This window comes from Somniosus microcephalus, chromosome 13 (assembly GCF_052327205.1).
Source record: "Somniosus microcephalus isolate GS21.2 chromosome 13, FLI_Smic_1.0, whole genome shotgun sequence".
In the NCBI taxonomy this organism is placed as follows: domain Eukaryota; kingdom Metazoa; phylum Chordata; class Chondrichthyes; order Squaliformes; family Somniosidae; genus Somniosus; species Somniosus microcephalus.
The window spans coordinates 172,933,574-172,952,908 of NC_140999.1; the positions used below are offsets into that span (position 1 = coordinate 172,933,574).

The following is a 19,335-nucleotide window of genomic DNA, read 5'->3' on the forward strand; positions in this document are numbered from 1 at the left end:
CTGCTCGGGTTGCCAACTCTGGTTGGACGTATTTCTACCGACCCCCCCCCCCCCTCCCGCCATTGGTCGGCCAACACATCCACCCTCACGGCGCACAACCTTCCCACATCAATTGTTGGCCGGCGCGGACATGATGGGCCGAAATGGCCTCCTTCTGTGCTGTAACTTTCTATGATTCTATCAATTGGAAAGTGAACAGATACTTCAGTACCTGATTGGATGATTCTTGACTGTCAGTCAAACTGCTTTCCCCCCCCCCCCATCTCCAATATTTTTATAACAAGTAAACAAGTGTTCAAAAGAAAATGAAAAAATACACTTTTTTAATGCCCCTGTGATTATTCTCCAGGGTTGCTCGCAGCAGTGACCTGGGGATTAATCTTCAATTTCTGGACACTCCAGGGTAACCCGATTCGCACCCCTGATTCCTGCCCACCAATATAAGCGGGGATCAGGAATCCGCGAGTTGTGCAGTGCACTTGTTCAGACGTGATGTAATTTTGACAAAAAAAATAACAAGTTCTGAACTTTTTTTTAGCTTTGTAGAGACTTTTTAAAAATGCAGTCATTGGTTAGAAGGAGTTTGTTTATGTATGTATGAAATTGGCTAAAAGAATCATGTGCCAACTTTAACTTGTTGCGAACATTCTAAGTTTCGTCAGTTGCAATGTTTGAGGGAGGAGCCTCAATATGTTTGTGCAGACACTGATTCGGTGATTTGTTCCGTTGTATTTGAATACGGTTGGCAGTTATTGGAACCTAGGAAATCTCGTGAACTTGTTTTGGGGAATAGTCAAGGGTTAGTTAGTTTGGAGCTTCCAAGAGATGTAGTTCATATTAGCGCAGGTTTCGCATTAGTAAGAAAACCAAGACAAAAAGAAAACACTGCATATAGAAAAGGTATTTACAAAAGACTAACTTACCATTAGCTTGTGACATTTTTTGACATCCTATGTGGCTGTGGTAATCTATCCCCCCTCATCCTTCTCGACCTGTCTGCAGCCTTTGACATGGTTGACCACACCATCCTGTTCCAACGCCTCTCCTCCATCGTCCTCGCTGGGTGGGATTGCCTGCGCCTCATTCCATTCCTATCTATCCAGTCGTAGCCAGAGAATCACCTGCAATGGCTTCTCTTCCCGCTCATGCACCATTTACCGCTGGAGTCCCCCAAGGTTCTAGCCTTGGCCCCCCTCCTATTTCTCATGTACATGCTGCCCCTCGGTGGTATCATCCGAAAACACATCAGGTTCCACATGTACGCAGACGACACCCAGCTCTACCTCATTATCACCACTTTCATCCCCTCCATTATCTCTGATTTGTCACGCTGCATGTCTGACATCCAGTATTGGATGAGCAGAAATTTCCTCCAACTAAATATTGGGAAGACCGAAGCAATTGCCTTCAGTCCCCGCCACAAACTCCGTTTCCTAGCCACCGACTCCATCCCTCTCCCTGGCCAATGGTTGAGGTTGAACCAGACCGTTTGCAACCTTGCTGCCGTATTTGATCCCGAGATGAGCTTCTGACCACATATCCACTCCGTCATCAAGACCGCCTACTCGACTAGTCTAATGCTCTCCTGGCCAGCCTTGCACCCTCTGCAAATTTGAGCTTGTCCAAAACTCTGCTGCCCGTATCCTAACTCGTACTAAGTGCCATTCACCCATCACCCCTGTGCTCGCTAACTTACATCAGTTCCCAGTTCGGCAACACCTCAATTTTAAAATTCTCTTCCTTGATTTCAAATCCCTCCATTGCCTCGCCCCTCCCTATCTCTGTAACCTCCTTCAGCCCTACAACCATCCGAGCTCTCTGCGCTCCTCCAATTCTGGCATCTTGCGCATCCCCGAATTTAATCGCTTCACCCTTGTTATTGCTTTCATTTTGTGCTAGATTGGATTTCTCCTATTTATGATATTTTATTCATTTATTTTTCTTTGGTTAAATAAATTCACTTAACAAGTTAAACTTAAAACATGGTCTGATACTTTGCCATTTATTGAAGATTGAAGCAAGATCTTGTGGAGGCATAGAATAGTTCCGTTAGCTAAACTAATTAATGGAAAGGTTGTTCTGTTTATTATCCTCAGTGCTAACGCTCTTACCTCTGAGCCAGAAGGTTGTGGGTTCAAGTCCCACTCCAGAGACTTGAGCATATAATCTAGGCTGGCACTTCAGTGCAGTACTGAAGGAGTGCGGCACTGTCAGAGGTGCCATCTTATGGATGAAACGTTAAACTGAGGTGGACGTAAAATATTCTATGGATCTATTTGAAGAAGAGCAGGGGCGTTCTCCCGGAGTCCTGGCCAACATTTTTCCCTCACCAACATCACTAAAAACAGATTCTTTGGTAATTTATCTCATTGCTGTCTGTGGAACCTTGCTGTGCCCAGATTGTCTGCTGCATTTCTCTACAATTACAACACTTTAAAAGCACTTAATTGACTGTGAAGCGTTTTGGGATGACCTGAGGTCATGAAAGGTGTTACGGAAATGCAAGTTTGTTCTTTCCTTCTTTTTACTGAGAACTTAGTGAAGATACTCTCAAGGGTATGGGGAGTAAGGAATCTGAGAGTGGTCTAAAATACAGAATTAAAAAATCGAGGTTAATTTTAACTCTTTCCGCTGGATGGGAAATGGGCGGAAGCAGGTCGGTTGGGCGTTTTACACCTCGCCCAATTTTCCTTTCCATTGTGGTAAGGAAAATTGGGAGTGGTGTAAAACATGTCGCCGACCCATTGTGCCCTTTTCCCATTTGATGGGCACAGTTAAAATCGACCCCGAGAGTGAGAAGGTGGAAACGACTCCAAAATGTAACAATCGTCACAATGTAAATAGAACATGATTCTTCTGGCACTTGCCAAAAAGGAGGAAGACGGTGTCTGTTTATAGCTGTACCTGAAACTCAATCTCTATTATACAATCATGTGACTGGTATCTTCCGTTATGTATTTGTAACGTGGAAGAGATGTTCACGTTTTTGGCCCCAGAAGGTAATACAGTAATAGGTTCCTGAGTGGATTGGCAATTTACTGTGGGACTTCTGAAACAACCTCTGGGAATCCAGACGGTTCATACTAAAATACCCTCTGCAGCGAGAAACAAACATGACAGTTGCTTGTGAGTGTTTTAACTAAAGGTCAGAATTTAAAAGGTTTTCTTGATTGTGTTTATTTCTGCGATTGTTGACTTACAGCGGCTGCATTTGCTTCTTGTAGATTTGAAGCCCTAGAAGCAGGTTATCATTACAGCCCATCAAAAAAATACAGAAGCAGGCAGAAACTGACTGTTATCTCTGTGGAATCCACTTAATCCCAACCTTCAACAATAGATATATATTGGAATTACTATTTGATAGGTTTGTCCAATTGTGAAGTGCACTTTGAAAATAGCCACCAGCACACAGAAAATAGCCCTCAGTCCTACCTGCGTCAATAAACTTAATGAAATGTTTGTATGCCCTGTCTGCAAAAATGAATCAGAAGGGTAAAAGCTGGATATATATGCCAATCATCCCTGCTGGTTCAATTGGTGCTTGAGCTGTCATTGTACCTGGGATTGCACCAATGGAAACTAGACTTGTAACATAAAGGAATCAGTAAATTAATATAATGCAATGCTTTATGAAAGTCTTAAAATGTATGTGTAATTGTCACCTGGTATTATTTTTTTGATTAGAAAAAGTATGCTTTTATTTTTAAATGTGTGCAAATTCCTGCACAGTTCATAAAAATTTGTGACAGCTCGTCCTCAAATTATTTTATCAGTGTTTTATTGACCATGAAAATACTCAGTTATGTGAAGGGACTGGAGAAGCTGAGGTTGTTCTATGTGGAGCAGAGAAGGTTAAGGGGAGATTTAATAGAAGTGTTCAAAATTATGAAGGCTTTTAATAGAATAAATAAGGAGAAACTGTTTCCACTGGCAGGAGGGTCGGTAACCAGAAGACACAGGTTTAAGATAATTGGCAAAAGAACAAGAGGAGAGGTGAGAAGAAATGTCTTTACGCAGCAAGTTGTTACTGGCCTCCTTCTGTGCTGTATGATTCTATGAGCATTAGTTTTAGTGCAAATCCATAGCGATTGGATTGAATCTCAATTTAGATCCCAGTCATTACTGCGATTTACTTACATGCAAATAGAATACATAATGTAAAATAATAGGTACACTTGGCCTACTGGTAGATTATAAGGGATTGATGATGGCATAAGCAGTATTATTCTTCCTCACACTTTTCTTAAAGAACACGTTATTTGATGACATTGGCTGCATTTCTACGCAAAGATACTGAGGCCAAAAATCAATGGCCCCAGTATTGCAGCATAATGTTCTGGATCATGCCTGGCACTAACCCTGCCAAATTGTCAGGGTTAGTGGTAGTCACCAATTTAAATATTCCAGTGAGTGGTAGCTAATCCAGAGGGGATGCTAGGATCACCCCCCCCCAGAAAAAATACACAAGTGTCCTCTTTCTAAAGGGGCCAAAAAAAAGATCGTCAGGCATCCAGGCGGGCTTCACTTCTGCCATTGGATGGGCTGCTTTGCCTGGTTCCACCTGACGTACCGACCTGTTGTTGTCCTGTCTGGCGGGACACGGTAACTCTTGGCCTGGGAGTCACTGCCCCAGTGGCCATGCCACCCACTGTGCCACTGGCCTCGTTTGCTGCAGATGGAAGTTCCCATGGATGGGCTCTAATTTACGGCTTTTCCACCACACTCCCACCAGAGGAGATCATCTCACTTCACTTCACTTCCCTTCAGAGTCAGGTAAGATCTCGGCAGCCAATTTATGCTCCACAGGGTAGATTTTCATTTTCATTTTCATTGCCTGGACATTGATCTGACAGGGCAGATTGCATGCCCTTTATAGAACCTGCCTGATAATTCGTTCCATTTAAATCAATGGTTTATGCCAATGCTAAACTTGTAGTATGAATGCACCAAGGTGTAACTGAATAAATGTTATGAAGTTTCATATATTATACCACACCTAGTGATGCCTCCTCCATTATATATTTGTTGAATTTCATATAGATGGCAACATGATTGAGCCAATTAAATAGCACTGTGGAAAAATATCTCCCAAGTGGCATCAGAGGATTCGCTTCACAGTCTGAATCAATTTGGATACCATTTATTGCCTGAAAAAAAGGTGAAAGCAGATAAAATAATAATTTTCAAAAGAGAATTGGATAAATGCTTGAAGGGGAAAATTTTGCATGGCCATGGATGGAATATCTCCAAATTTGCAGACGACACAAAGCTGGGTGGGAGGGTATGCTGTGAGGAGGATGTTGTGAAACTCCAGTATGATTTGGACAGGTTGGGTGATTGGGCAGAAACATGGCAAATGCACTATAATGTGGATAAATGTGAGGTTATCCACTTTGGTGGCAAAAACAGGAAGGCAGATTATTATTTGAATGGCAATAGATTGGGAGAAGGGGAAGTGCAAAGAGACCTGGGTGTTCTTGTGCACCAGTCGCTGAAGGTAAGCATGCAGGTGCAGCAGGCGGTTAAGAAGGCAAATGGTATGTTGGCCTTCGTAGCAAGAGGGTTCGAGTACAAGAACAAGGATGTCTTGCTGCAGTTGTACAGGGCCTTGGTGAGACCACACCTTGAGTATTGTGTGCAGTTTTGGTCGCCTTACCTGAGGAAGGACGTTCTTGCCATGGAAGGAGTGCAGCGAAGATTCACCAGGCTGATACCTGGGATGGCAGGAATGACGTATGAGGAGAGATTGTGTCGATTGGGCTTATACTCACTGGAGTTTAGAAGATTGAGAGGGGATCTCATCGAAACCTATAAAATTCTGTCAGGCCTGGACAGACCAGATGCAGGAAGGATGTTTCTGATGGCCGGGGAGTCCAGAACCAGGGGTCATAGTCTAAGGATAAGGGGTAAGCCATTTAGGACTGAAATGAGGAGGAATTTCTTCACCCAGAGAGTGGTGAACCTGTGGAATTCTCTGCCACAGAGGGCGGTGGAGGCCAGTTCATTAAGTATATTCAAGAAAGAGTTGGATATATTTCTTAAGGCTAAAGGGATCAAGGGATATGGGGCGAAGGCAGGGACGGGGTACTGAATTTGGATGATCAGCCATGATCTCATTGAATGGCGGAGCAGGCTCGAAGGGCCGAATGGCCTACTCCTGCTCCTATCTTCTATGTTTCTATGGAAAAGGGGCAAGGGAGTGGGACTACTGGGATAGCTCTTTCAAAGCGCTGGCACAGGCACGATGGGCTGAATGGGCTCCTTCTGTGCTGAGTCATTCTATGATTTTAAAAGGAAAATTTACATCTTCATTTTTTTATCATAAGTATTTACGTAACACGTGGCATACACAGGTGAGGAGCTATATCTTACTCATGACACTTCCCATAACTCATTTAAAATTTCTTCACTGGTGACTTATCCAGACAATCAACCTACTCAAGCTGTAAATCATATCCCACGGCTCCTTATACTGCTTAATGTCTTTCCACTTTATAACACTAATGTTAATAGTAAATGTCATGTGACAACAAATGTGTTTTTTTGGAAAATGGATGGATGAGATAGTAATTCAGGTCTGCGAGCTGTTCGTAATCTGGTCAGATTTCTTCATAAATTCAGGACAACCTCATATCACAAATCATATTAAATTGCTTTTCACATATTGAATGTGTATTAGTAATGTACATTGATTACTTACCAATATGCACATTATAATGGCAGAATGTAGTGGCAGATTATTGAATAGGATAGTATTAGCTAACCCAGGTCACTGTTGGCTGCATATAGAGTATTGCTGGACCCTTCATTAATGCGTCACTTGTCAAAGCTCGTTTATTTAATTATGAAGAACTACATATTATTCATACGGTTTAGTATTATTTTTCTGCTAAGGTGTTAGATTTCCTCGCACATCTTGTATTTTAAAATGTAATTATTTTTTAGTGCTGGATAGTATCGTCAAATCTTAATAATAACTCACGGGCATCAACAAAGTAATTTTTATCAGAACGTCATCTTATCAGAGTTATGCAGGCAATAATGGAACTTCAACACTGACAAAGGAAGAATTTGCTTGTCAATAAGAGTTTTGTAAGCTCTTGCAATATTATGGTTTCATTTTAATTAACTGCGCTTTGCGCTAGATTAAACCTCTATTGGGTTTGACAGCATGAAAAATAACACTCTTTATTAATACATTGTTCTTGCATAACAGTTTAAAATATCTGGTATGCTTTGGGACAATAACTATATATTGTCTGATGGCCAGGATCTTTTTAGAAAGGATCAGTAGGGCATCTTTGTTGAATGTATCCAATATTGATACCTTGCTATAAAACAATGAAGTATTTTAGAAATAAATTTTGCAAACTGTGATATAATGCAACAAATATAGTGATATTTTTCTTAAGTGTTACATACTATGTAAAGAACAAATTATAGCTAGGTAATCTTTATCATGTAGTGTGGTAAAATTTCAAATCTTAATTCAAAGCCTATCTATATTGAAAAATTGCTTTGTTTATTGTACTTGTCTAATGACTGTCCTGGCAATCTATTAACGATTAAGACCAGAACTTACCTTAAGGGAATTGGAGACAGAAAACCATTTAAAGTCCAAATCAGAACTCACAATACCCTTAGAAACTAAAACGGTGACAATTATTAACATTGATTCCACGAGATGGTGCAACGTACATTTATCAATATCATATCTAGGACCAGTAATCACTGACACTAATACGAAGACTATAACCAGCAGTACATTTATAATAAGATGACATATCAAGGTTATTCATCATCAATTGAAATCTCTTCACACAGGAATGCTATCATATGGTGGAAGTCTGTTAAAACAGATAATGAATCAACAGTAAGACTGAAGCCCACTAAAATGCTATGGAAGTGACTGAGAAATTCCTGAAAGAATTTTTATGCAGCACCGAAGATGGGAAAAAGACATAAAAGTAAAAGAAAAAAGACTTGCATTTATATAGCGCCTTTCACGACCACCGGACGTCTCAAAGTGCTTTACAGGCAATGACGTACTTTTAAAGTGGAGTCACTGTTGTAATGTGGGAAACGCAGCAGCCAATTTGCGCACAGCAAGCTCCCACAAACAGAAATGTGCTAATGACCAGGTAATCTGTTTTTGTTATGTTGGTTGAGGGATAAATATTGGCCAGGACACTGGGGAGAACTCCCCTGCTCTTCTTCAAAATAGTGCCATGTATATTCATCATCACTCTCTGTCAATGTTTTATATTTTCAGTATGTTCAATCATATAAGAATTTCTTTGGACTTCATTATTTCCAGATTTCTTTTTCCTTTTGCATTGTCTAATTACTTCAAGATGGTTTCATCCACTATCTTGGATCATCTGTAGTTAACTTGATAATCCACTGATTTGATGAGGACTCGCACTGAATTGGGACAGAAGTTAAAAATTAGGAGTTATGAGTAAGAGAAGTCAGGTTTAACTTTTTCACCCAGAGGGTAACAGACTTCTCGAAGGCCATTAAAGCAGGCAGCACGATCAGGCTGAAGAGTTCATTGGAAGCATTTCGAGAGAGAGAGAGAGAAGGGTTTGAGGGACTATGATGAAGAGGTGGGTAGATGAGGTTGTTGAATGATAAAGGGATAGGCTAGTTTGGACTTAGTGGCCTTTCCTGTTCCTAATAATTTTATATTATTCCATTGAGTGTTAAGCTGTAAAAAAATCACTGCACTAATATATTAACAACAGCAAATTGATGACTGGAATACTGTCTCTTTACTAAATATGATTAGTACTGCAAGCCTATATTGTCCTGAGTAGAACATTATTTGTATGCTGTTCTATTTGTACTGCTTAGTATACATTAATTATTTCTTTCAAGTGCCTGTATGGGCCACCTGTTACAAATGATTTATTCCAAGCATGATCTAAACATCCAGTATGAAATATTGAAGTTATTAGTGAGAGGTCAATTTCAGGAATGTGTAACTAGTGTCATGATGCAGTTGACCTCCATTCTTCCCTCTTGGGTCCCTGGTAATTAAGAGCCAGAACACAGGGTCAAAGAGCATAGATCTGGTGTTAGCGGTGGCTCAGTGGCACTCTCGCCTCTGAGTCAGAAGGTCGTAGGTTCAAGCCCCACTCCAGTGACCAGCACATAATCTAGGCTGACAGTCCAGTGCAATACTGAAGGAGTGGTGCACTGCCAGAGATGCCGACTTTCAGCTAAGAGGTTAAACTAAGGCCCAGTCTGCCCTCTCAGGTGGACGTAAAAGACCCCCATGGCACTATTTCAAAGAAGGTAAGCATGCAAGTGCAGCAGGCGGTTAAGAAGGCAAATGGTATGTTGGCCTTCGTAGCGAGAGGGTTTGAGTACAGGAACAAGGATGTCTTGCTGCAGTTGTACAAGGCCTTGGTGAGACCACATCTTGAGTATTGTGTGCCGTTTTGGTCGCCTTATCTGAGGAAGGATGTGCTTGCCATGGAAGGAGTTCAGCGAAGATTCACCAGGCTGATAGCTGGGATGGCAGGAATGACGTATGAGGAGAGATTGGATTGATTGGGTTTGTACTCGCTGGAGTTTAGAAGAATGAGAGGGGATCTCATCGAAACTTATAAAATTCTAACAGGATTGGAGAGACTAGATGCTGGAAGGATGTTCCCGATGGTCGGGGAGTCCAGAACCAGGGGTCACAGTCTAAGGATAAGGGGTAGGCCATTTAGGACAGAAATGAGGAGGAATTTCTTCACCCAGAAAGTGGTGAACCTGTGGAATTCTCTACCACAGAAGGCAGTAGAGGCCAATTCATTAAATATATTCAAGAAGGAGTTGGATATATTTCTCAAGGCTAAAGGGATCAAGCGGTATGGGGAGAAAGCAGGGACCGGGTACTGAATTTGGATGATCAGCCATGATCGCATTGAATGGCAGAGCAGGCTCGAGGGGCCGAATGGCCTACTCCTAAGAGCAGTGGAATTATCCCTGGTATCCTGGACAATATTTATCACTCACCCAACATCACTAAAACAGATTATCTGGCCATTATCTCATTGCTGTTTGTGGAACCTAGCTGTGCGCAGATTGGCTGCTGAATTTCCCAACATTGCAACAATAAGTAGTTACAAAAGTACTTCATTGGTTGTAAAGCGCTTTGGGGCGTCCTGAGGTCATAGCTATATAAATGCAAGTCATTTCTTTGTTTTCTGTCTAGTTAGCATGTAACATTTACAGGGCTGATTTAAATCCCCACGGTGTTAGCTTGAATAACTACATACCAAATAACATTCGGTAATTTTTTTAGACAGTAGACTTCAGATCCCAGATGTACATTGATGAAATGTAACCGTGGAACATTGCAACCTGATTTTTATTGTGTCGGCGTTTGTAATGAGAGAAAAGCAGATAATAAAGGGATGTGGAAAATAGGAAGAAATAAAAGCAGGGGAAGAAATTAAGGAACGAATAAGGAAAAGGCGGAATATAGCAAAAAGGGGAAGAAAGAATGAAAGGAATAAGAATTGAACTAAGGGGAAAACTTGTGCATAAGAACGGGGCACAAGCAAGCAAGTGGTAACCAAAGCAATAGGGGGAATATGACCAAAAATGGACGCAGAAAGAATGAATCAGACCAAGGCACAAAGAAAACAAACGACACATTGTCTCCATGCTTTAGGATATGGTTATGACGCTTTACCATGTCCCGAATTCTAGTGGATTTCGCCTCAGCCACGAGTGGAGGAGCTGTTTGCTTTAATTTCGAGGATCAAAAAGGTGGTTTCTGCTGTGAAGCGTTTCCGGAGCAACACTCGCCAATTACTGCACCACCTCCTCCCCCCCCCCCCCCCCCCGGATCGAAAGACTTGCAATGCTGGAGCTGAAAAAGAGTAGTTTTCAGGTGGAGTGACTGTCATGCCTTCGCACAGATCCGGCATTTATTTACGGGTAGACGCCGCCTGCCGAAGAACAATCAATCATTAAAAGTCGGGATTGTGGTCCAAGCGGGGCGGCGGTCCTGGCTGACAGCAGTTTTGGGGGACTGAAAGGCGCTTGCTGCTGTTCGGTTCTAACCCCCCACCACCCACCCACCCACGGGCATGGCGTCTGATTTGTGAACCCATCTTAACCTCTTGGTATTTCAATGACCGTTTCAGCCAGTGGCTTGGAGAGGAGACACGTGTAGAGAGCAGCTTTAGGGACAAGAGGCAAAGGTAAGCGACCCATTGTGTTGGCTGAAATTGATCAGGTCTTGAAACCCACTGGCGGTGAATTGATCGGCTGGACAGGGATCAGACTTTAACAGGACGACGACCCGCTGGGCACCGCTCAGCCTTTGAATCTGAATGAATGTGTTTCTGCTTGATTGACTTTTTTTTTAAAAAAGTAGAGAAATAAACCCCGTTTTCATTTACCCTTTTGGTTACTAATCTGTTTTGCTCCCAGCAAGGCAGAATGTGTTTTTTTTTTAACATGTCGTGTGTTGTAAAGTTTGGCTCATTTCTAACATTTTGACTTTCGTTTGGCTGCATCGGAATGTCGTTCGACTGAAAACGAAAGAGGCCGGGCCGACATCCCCCACCTCTGTGGGTTTCCCTTTATTTTTTGGCTGTAAAAATAAAACGACTGATTCTTCCCCCCACTCCAAGCAACCGACCCTCTACAGTTACTTAAAGTAGGTTCACAAAGGTGACTCGAGAGCAGATATTGCATCGCAAGGTAGTATTACAGGAGCCCTTTAATAGCCAGATCTCTTACTGGAACTGCAAACTTTCAGCAATCTTCGTTAATTTATCTTTTAGTTAACAGTATTATGAAGATATATTGCAAAGCGTGTATTTATAATATGCACACTTCGGTACTGCCTACTTGTAATTTTGACTTAAAATGGTATTTATTACTATTGCCAGCAATAGCACAGATATATATTATAAATATATGTGTATACACAGACACACGCACGCACTATAGCCAGAAATGGGCAAATCGATATAATCCAGTTTAATGACGCTGGTTCATTTTGGAGATACACATTTGCACCGTCGAAGCAATGACGTATATGGTCAGGCACTCCCAGTATCCCAGCGCAACGGGCTGTGTCCAATGTACACAGCAACAAAGATAAACCAGTCCACCTCAGTCCTTCCATATGGGAGATTATTTGTACATGATTCACGCTTAAGTACAGCAAAAATGTTTGTGTAAACAATTGTAGATACCCCACTGAACTGCAGGGGATGAAGTTCGTCATCCTATGAGGTCAGACACTCACGAATATTCTGCTCGCTTTTTGAAGTGGTTTCTCTCGACGAGGTTGACTGCTTGTTAAGAAATCACATTTATTCATACGTGTACAAACAGAGGCTGGATTACACCCAATACCTACACCTCTGATGTATTTGGTGTGTAGGTTTTCAGCCTGGGGTTCCTGCAAAGTCAACAGATTTCTATCCATTTTATCAGATTTTTGTATATTTGTTACCAGAATATTTTCGATGCTGTATATCTCAAAAAAAAACTTATGCAGTGATGGAACCGTTTTTCTTTTGGTTGCTGATATTGTTTTTGGAAAGTGTCAATATTTGTAATGGGCCCCCTCATAGAGAAAAATAAGAACCTCTGATTTTATTGGTTGACAAGCTCTGTATATAAATTCCTGGTAAGCTGAAGTCCAGAATGCACACAGTATGTTTGATAAATAATAATCAATGGTTCTCTTGCCTTTTGGACTGCTTTGGTAGACACTGAATGGCTTTGGTTATCATTCAGTTGTTGGGTATCTTTCATGAACCACTGGAGTCAAAAGTTGCACATTTTGAAAATGCAAAGCTCCCATCTTCAATTTTCTTTAGCTCCTCAATTCCTGAATGAGGTACTTTACAGTTGAATAGAGGTTTAGTTTTGGAAATCTTGCATGAAATATGAGAGAGAGGTTAAATCCAGTGGGGAAGTGAATAGTTTAAACTCATTCCAAAAGAGGAACCAACATTACCAGAAATGTGATAATGTAAATTTACAGCTGCTTCGACTTGGAATAAACCAGTCAACCAATGTTTGATTTTTCCTGCAACTTAATTTAGAAAAACTGTCACTTTCTAATGCTCATTTGGAACAGGTTCTGAAGTAACTATACGTGACATACTTGGTGTAAACTGAATTCATTCCTAACCACCTGTTTACCATATCAGGTAGTACACTCTGCCACACTACAATTTTCAGATCTTATTCCATCTGTGGTACCTGTGTCTCAGACATTACTGTGAAGGCAAGTGACCTGTCTAACACTGGAATATTTTTGTACTCTAGTGTCAGAAATGTGGAGCACTAATCTGCAGTGTCCACTGTGGACGTTGCTTTGGCCAGAGGGACACTGTAAATAGTGTGTCAAAGAGCTATTATCAACACGACGTAAATTGAATTTGATCCCCAGTGTGAATAATTAATTTGAGTTTTTACTGGCATAGACCAGTTGGGCCAAATGGTTTGTCTCTGTGCAGTAGATTCTATGTGATACTAATGAACTAAGGGATTTATGTTGGGAGCAATTTAGTCAAGAGAATATTTCCTGCTTAGCCTTTATTGATTATATAAATATGTAACATAAAATGTACACCATTATTCTTGGTTTTGAAGTGGTCATCTTGTATCCCTCTCCACCCGCAATACTTGCTGTAGGACATTGTGAGGGGTTTGTGTCAAATTTTTTGTCTTCTAATACTCCTGTGAAGCATCTTGGGATGTTTTACTTCATTAAAGGCGCTATATAAATACAAGTTGTTTTGTTTTCTCTTGATGGGAAAGCTGTGTTTTTATTGTAATATTTTACTCGTGTATCATAAATTTGACCTTTTTAGAAGTGTTGAGGTGAGCCCTCAGTTTTAAAGTAAGGGCAGAGTTGTGGTTCCTAAGTGCCTTTCTATTAAATCTACCAATAGCTTGTCCTTGGCTCCTCCAACTAAACTAAAATCTGTTGAAAAGTTAGATGCTAATGAAGGGAACTTACTGAACAAAAAACAAATGTGTTCCTGTGGTGTCACTTGAGCTTAAATTAAGAAAAAACTACTTGCAGCAATTTTGATCCACAATCTGCCATTTAGGTAGGACATGTGAAGCTGTGCTGTTACTTAGATATTATACACATATATTCTTTGACGTGAGATCTTTTTTCAGTCCCTTAAATGAGAAGTGCTTTATTTTGCACAATCTCCTCCTACAGTCATATTCAAAATTTAGAGTTTTAATTTTACATAGACTTCAATTTATGGCAACAAAAAATAAGGCGTGGAATTAATTTTCATTCCATTTCAATATATGCATATCAGTCAGGAAGAACTGTGGAGGGGATCAAGGAGAATCACGTAGAAAGTGCAATACTTGGTTTAAAATTGTGCTTGGCCAGTATCAGTCAAAATTAAGAAACTATATCCAGGTTGTTTGGAAAAATGTTCCCTGATTCTTATACCTCAACTAGACAATGTGGAACACTTACTGGACCTTTTATTCAAAGAACTGAGTTTAAAAATATCATTTTCAAATAGAATTTGAAATTGGGGTTTTAAAAGGTACATAAAATGCTTTATTTACTCCGCAGATTTAAATTTCCTGTGCATTTTATTAACTTAAACAGCATTCAGATGGTAATGGAATGAAAATGTTCAGAAATCAATTGTAATGAAAAAAGATTTAGAATCGAATAAAACTTTTTCAAAGTTTTGATGGAAATCCAGCAAATCCATTCTAATCCTAATCTAGTGTTGCAGACTGTTGCAACCATAACAAATGCATTATGATGCACTGCAATGGTACACCTTTCTCCAAATAATATAGTTGGTGAAGAGATGTCTTGGATACTAAGAAATTAATTGTAAATGTTTCAAGTAATGAAAGAAATTCCTTGGGCTAGATTTTCAGTATAGACAGTTTTGGGGCGCTAACCTTAGCGCCCGCCCGAAGTTAGCGCCCGCCCCAAAGTAGCGCCCCGTTGCCGGAAATTCAGTGGCTTCGCCCTAAGAGGTTGGTGGAGCGCTAAAAGAGGCGTTCCACTACTATCTTTAGGCGCTAAGCCGGCGGTGCAGAGCGCAACACCCGAGCTCGGGCGCAGCGCACGGCAGACACTCTGGTGCCAGTGAGCTCTTAAAGGGGAAGGGTGCATGTGTTTGTTTAGGAGGAGGGGGAGGGGGAGGGGGAGGAGGAGGAGGAGTGGTGGTGGTGGCGGTGGTGGCCGGAACCAGACATACACCGTTCACAACAACACACTGGATCCGTCCACACAACACATGCAGACCGCCTTTAAGTTGCGCTGTGTTGCATTCCATTTTACAAACGCTCTGGACGCCAGCCGCACAATGGGGCGGTCCGACTGAAGTTTGGATTCGGGGCGGCCAAAGGGCGTTGCACGAGGATGTGATGTCATTGTCTGCGCGCGCATCCGCGCGGCCGCTAAACATTGCGCCGGCGCTAACGGGCAACTTAATTTGGGGCGGGGCGCAAACTGCGCTGCGCCCGGCCGCTACACGCATAGCGCCCGAAAATCACTTCTCTTAAGGCGCTAACTGCTGGCGCAAGCAACTGAAAATCTAGCCCCTTGACTTTATTAATTGTAAAGAATGTTCAGTAGGTGACGCACATGGAATTCACAAATAATGTCACAACTGTTACAGAAATCTTGAGTATTTGCAGGTGGCAGATTGTCTACCCTCTAGTCTCTTCCCTGTATGTACTCATGTTTTCATATTTGAGATCCAGCATCAGTAAGATATGATCGTTTTAGCCCAGTGCTTGAATGTATCGCATTTTCCTGGGTGGAAAGATGATTGATTCCATGTCGTTATTTATCTGACTAATCTTTATTCTCAATTTTGATGAAGTAAGTGGAGTCGTCAGGAGTAATTGTACCAACATGTTGACCATAGAGGTGGTGCATGCTAATTGCTAATCAAAGACAGAAATTTAGGCCCGAATTTTGTGTTGAAAATAATGGTGTTACTATCAGCGCTCACCATTATTAAGGAGTAAATTGGACAGCAACCTGCGGTGTCCGCACATGCGCAGTTAAATGTGGAAATCAGGAACTTGCTGCCTGAGTTGCCCTGCTCCTCCACAAGCTTCGCTACCTCTGCAAAGGAATCGGCATTAAAATACATGAAGGGCATGAAGTGGCGGTACTTACCCACCAGTTACCCACTAAACATGCCAGAAAAAGTTAGGGCTGGTGCATTCAGGTGCAAATGAATTTTTAACAGCGTAATAAGTCTTAATTACTGCCAAACAACCTCTCTGGCCCTGAACATTTACTTTCGCAAGTGTGGAGCCTCATTCCTTCAGACTTTCATTATTTTTAGAGATTTTATAAAAATTACATTTTTTTACTTTTTCTTTCTCTCTCTTACTCCCATCTTTCTTTCTCTCTTATTTTGTCTTCTGTACGTGATTTTACATTGAATTAAATATTCTAATTTATACTTCCTGGTTTAGGCTCTGTGGCCTAGAAATTCACTATGGCCCCGCCAGCTGGCTAACGGCCAAAAGTTAGCGCTGGGCGCGGAGCCATGTGCGACCGTCCGATATTCGCTTTTTGCGCCCCAAGTCGGAACCGGCCGCTATTCCAGGGTGTGCCCGCCCCCGCTTGGGGCGCAGAAACTGAATTTCAGCGCTCTAAGTGCCGCTGCGCCACCCGATGCGGTGCGGCAGGCTGCGGTACTGCAGGCCTCCTCCTTCTCTTAAGGTGGAGGTGCCTGCAACGGGGAGATCGCCGCTGGATTGTGCCGGCAAATGAGCCCGGCACCACGGAGAAGTGCCGGGCTTGCGGAAAGCAGCCGGCAATGCCGCGGGGGGGGTGGTGGAGGAGGCCGGGGAAGGAGGTGCGGGCAGGCGGCCGCCAAAAAAGCGGCCGGCCGCACCTCCACCTTTATGCGCCCCACTAAGGCTGCAGTAAGGCCCTGGTCTCCGGATGTTAGTAGCGGCCGCCACGGAGGAGGCGGCGGCAACTGAATATGGGCGTTGGGCTGGCATCGGGGTGGAAACGGGGCACTGCGCACACTGATGACGTCATCGGTGCCGGCGCAGCGCTACCGGCTACCGCCGCCATTACCGCCGAGCTCAATATCAGCGCAACCTCCTATACTGGTGCAGAAACCCTCTTTAGGCGGTAACTGGGCGCAAAGCTTGCAGAGCCTTACTGAATTTCTAGGCCTGTGTGTCTCAGTGAGGATTCTTCAATCTGAGTGCTTGAGGAGACACACTGTTGCTTTCCCTGTTCACCCAGGTCCCCTGTAGAGGACGCCGCACTGAAGAAGATCTCTATTTACCGTAAGTTGTCACAGAAAAGCCCATGAAAAGTCTGTGGGCAGCTGTAAGCTTAATGAACGGCGAGCACCATTCCTACGCCACTGACCGCAAAATCCGAGCCATTGAGTGGAGGCAAAGCATTCCCCCAGAGAGAGTGAAAATCAGTGGGCGAGTCACCCTTGGGCTCTCTTAGCAGACCGTTGCAGAGTGAAATTGACAGATATCAGACAGAAATCTACCTGCGTGGCATAGTATCCAGAGAATGGTGTGTGGCAAGGATGTGGTGAGGAATCTAATGAGGGAAAAAGTAATTGAAAAAGTGACTCATCCCTGATCATACGTATACATCTTTGAAATTCCTAAATCCTTACCAATATACATTGAATGAGAGTAACAGGGATAGAAATTTGGCTGCTCTGCGCCTCCTGTTAGTGCCTGCGGGGGGGCGGTAATGGGGTGCTAAGGGGTTGCCGACCGGGTGCGGCGAATTCAGCGACGCCCGCAAACGTCCCTGGTGATTTTGCGCTGGCGCTAACACTTACCGCCTCGGTCTCTAGTGCCCCGTAGATCGTGATGTCATCAAGTGCGCAGCGCCCCGTTACCGCCCTGGATGTGAAATTCGCTCCCACCCCCTGCTGCATCGCCTGGCGTCAACAACGGCAGCAACAGGAGGCATCGTCACCTCGGCTGGCCACTTGGGGAGCGATAATTAAAGGCAGTGGTGGTCAGGTGGGCCTAACTTTATTCTTCGCACCAGTCTGGTGCCTGTTGAAAGTTTTTGAAGCCTGATTGCTGTGTGATGCCTCAGCCCTACACTCCTGAGTGATTGGCGCTGTAATGGAAGTTGTGCAGGTGCCCTGGCCCCACAGAACTAAGAAGAAGAATGTTGCAAACCATCATTAAGCGAGGGAAGGAGCCTCTGATGCCGGTAGCACTGCACTGCACATTCTTCAGCGCTCTGCCGCTACCGCCCCTCTCACACACTTTAGCGCTCGAAGAGAAGTGGTTAGCACTTGATTTAGCGCTTTGCTTCCCTCTTGGAGCACTAAAGCAAAAGTTCCCGGGATCATAAAAGGATTATTGCCTGGTGATAATTTTCTCAGATTTCAAAAGTTATCGCCCCCAAACATTGCGCAATGGAATTTCTAGCCTATAGTTCCCACTTCTCTTTATGACATTCCAGAGCAGGGCTTCGTGACGGTACTGAGTGGTTTTGCACAGCCATTTCATTGTATAAAGTCACACAACACCAGGTTATAGTCCAACAGCTTTATTTGAAATCACAAGCTTTCGGAGCGCTGCTCCTTCTTCAGGTGAAGTGGAGAAATGCATAAAGACACAGCTTATATAGTCAGAGAATCATGTCAGATGTTTACAGGTAACCTTTCCAACTGCCATTAATCACACCTCGGCAGAGAGATAATCACAGCAGTCAAAGGTGTGAATGGTGTCCAAACAGGTCAGTCAGGGAAACATTACATCAAAGAACAATGAGGTGGGGTCACAAGGGGTCAAATATTGCAGATGCTGGGGTCTGTATGAAAAACAAAAAAACAGACAAAAAACTTTTTTTGTTTTTTTGTTTTTTTTGGCTGGAAATCACAGCAGGTCCGGCCGCATCCGTGTAGAGAGAACAAGCCAATGTCGACTCGAGTCTGGATGACCCTGCATCAGGTGGGGTTACATGTAGCGTGACATGAACCCAAGATCTCTGTTGAGGCCGTCCTCATGGGTGCGGAACTTGGCTATCAGTTTCTGCTCGACGATTTTGCGTTGTCGTGTGTCTCGAAGGCCACCTTGGAGAATGTGGCCTTCGAGACACACGACAACGCAAAATCGTCGAGCAGAAACTGATAGCCAAGTTCCGCACCCATGAGGACGGCCTCAACAGAGATCTTGGGTTCATGTCACGCTACATGTAACCCCACCTGATGCAGGGTCATCCAGACTCGAGTCGACATTGGCTTGTTCTCTCTACACGGATGCGGCCGGACCTGCTGTGATTTCCAGCCAAAAAAAACAAAAAAACAAAAAAAGTTTTTTGTCTGTTTTTTT

General features: G+C 43.0%; 1 protein-coding gene across 3 annotated transcripts in view; it reads left to right on the top strand.

The window, feature by feature from the left end:
* The first annotated feature begins 10,225 nt into the window (after window positions 1-10,225).
* LOC147108778 (proto-oncogene tyrosine-protein kinase Src-like) overlaps window positions 10,226-19,335 on the top strand; it is a 215,279-nt gene continuing 206,169 nt past the window's right edge. For all 3 annotated transcript variants that reach the window (XM_086005604.1, XM_086005605.1, XM_086005606.1), the window contains exon 1: window positions 10,226-11,207. The gene's annotated coding sequence lies outside the window, so the exon portion shown is untranslated. The remainder of the gene's footprint in view (window positions 11,208-19,335) is intronic.